Raw genomic sequence first — 2,690 nt, forward strand, 5'->3', positions numbered from 1 at the left:
TTTTTTTTTTTTTTTTTTTTAAGTTTTTTATCAAGGCATACAATAGACCAATCTTTATTATTTAAAGGATGTTTTAACCATTGACACGCATGCATAAGATTCATTTGGTTATTAACTGGTTATTTAAAATAATATTTAAAATTTAACAAAACACTTATTTCTATTGATTTGAATTGAAGATAATGTTAGGCATGCAAGAACAAGATAATCCAAGTAGACAATGTGTGATTTATTGAATTATTTACATAATTATTTATTTTTCATTTAAAAAATTATTTGTCAAAGGGCTAATTAATGTTCTCTCAAAAAACTATATATATATATATATTGTAGGGTGTGGGTTCGAGCACTTCTACTCTTTGGATGAATGAACTCAAACTCAACTAGCCCAATATAATGAATTTATAGAGAATGGGTGTAAGAACTAGGCCTTAGTGAGGATTACAACAACTAAACATGGTTATGAGTGGGGTAAATAACTAGGAAACAGATTTGAAATGTGAAAGTCTGTCCTTGGCCCTCAACTGAAAGGTTTGTAGTTCTTATTGCTTTTCTCAATATCAGGTTACACAGGTCTCTAAGTTGATACTAATTACTATAGCATTTTGTGCTTCTAAGTGCCCCCCCCCCCTCTTTATGGAGGGCTTCTTTACATTATATACTCCCTTTCAATTAATCTTGGCCTTCCATCTGTTGATCATGCAGGTTACTACTTGAGTGCTTGTCCCATCAGCCACCTTCCTCAGCTTTCTGTGAGCTGCAGCGACCTAGACAACACTGTTCAGGAGTCATTTCCTCATTAATGTGGCCAGAATGTTAGTTGTGGACATTTAATGTGGAGGTGACAGTTCCTTCTAGAATTGCTCCCCCACTATGCTTCCATGGCTGTCCCATTGTACTTGTCTCTTTCTTGGGACGCTTCGGGAGGTTGCCTTTGGTAGCGTGCTACTCTTCCCTTCTATGATCTCGGCTGGCCAAGGACAAGATCGCCCTCGGCTAAGTTTCTTGGGAACCTGGGCTTCCTACTTTCGTCCTTGGATGTTTCTACCTCCTTGGCATAGGCCTTTGGGCCTGACATAAAGTGGGCTGGGGTTGACAAATCCTCAGGCCCCACACACACACACACACACATATATATATATATATATTATATAAGGGCAGTTTTTGAATCCTAGGCCCAAAAGGTAAAATGATTAAGGCCCAAAGAGCCCAATGAAAAGAATTTGTAGAGAGTGAGCTGAAAACTAGGTTTTAATGAATTAAACAACGCTCACAATGGATCAAAGATGGAAATAAAATAAAGAAAAACAGGTTTTATGGCAAAGAAATCCTTCCTCAGCAAAGTCCGAGGAGAGTAGCTCTTGAATATATTTCTCTTAGACTTGATTATAATTACAGTTCTTAGTGCTATAGTCTTTTTCTTTCTACAAATTCTCAAGTACCTCCACTGTAATGGTATCTTTCTTCCTTATATTCCCTTCTATTGCTTCATCTCCACCCTCCACATGTAGATTAAGTTGCTTGCTTTGACCCTAGTCTCGTCAACACCTTCTTGAAGTCTTTGAAGATAGCTATAAGGCTGAATATCACTATTCAGGTATCACCTCCACATTAATGCAGTTAAAGAGTTAGATACAGAGCATTTAATGCAGTGGTAGCAACTTTCCCCTAAATATTTTTTAGCTTTCATTTGTCCTATTCCCTCCTGGTGTTTATCCTTACCAATAGAATTGCCCTAAGCTTTGCTCTTGATAACAGACCAACCCTGTTGACCTCTACTCTATTAAGCTGAGGATGTACTTTTCCTCAGACTACCTTCCCAAACCCTCATAACATAATCCTTCCATAACTTACTGATTGGTACTTTTTCGTTAAAGCCTACCTGTCCTCAGATAGCTAATTATTCTCAGACAAGGCCCACAGCCCAATATACACTTTTGGGCCCTTCATCTCTACACACACACACACATATGTGTATAAGATATACTCAAAATCTCATTTGTAGAGATTTTTATTTTTATTTTTATATGAATTTTTCATTAATCTTAGTGATTATCCATGGTTTTCAACTTATTTCGACTATTTCTTGATTATGTTCTTCAACAATTAAAATTCAGTTGATCAAAATAATTACATTATCCAATAAGATAAAAGAATTATCTTAAATACTTAAAAGAATTCAGCATTATCTACTTAGAATTATCTAGTGCTTAAATGTCTACCATAATTAAAAATTCAAACTAATATCGATTAATCTTTCAATTAAATTATAATCAGTTTTTTTTTAAGGACATTTATAGTCCTAAGAATGCATGTCTATAGTAAGACTGTTCTTGATCAATCAAAATTAAACTTTCATAAAAGCACTATTTTGCATCCAAAAAAGAGAGATCAATATATTCTTGATTGCATAATGACCACGTGTTTGAATTTTAGGGTCAATGTCAATTATGGGATTTCACACCATTGTGAAATTTTGTTACAATAAATTTTGTAATTCAACTGACACTTTTTTATGTTTTCAACTGACACATATATTGTTTAAATCATCTTTTTCATAACTATTGGATTTATATATATATATATATATATTATTTTTTTTTACTGTTTCATTTTTTACAATCCACCATTGTGCTCAGTAGACGGCACTGAAACACAATATTTTGTTCAAATAAGCAACAAATTAATCA

This window comes from Quercus suber, unplaced genomic scaffold (genome assembly GCF_002906115.3).
Source record: "Quercus suber isolate HL8 unplaced genomic scaffold, Cork oak 2.0 scaffold_41, whole genome shotgun sequence".
NCBI lineage: Eukaryota > Viridiplantae > Streptophyta > Magnoliopsida > Fagales > Fagaceae > Quercus > Quercus suber.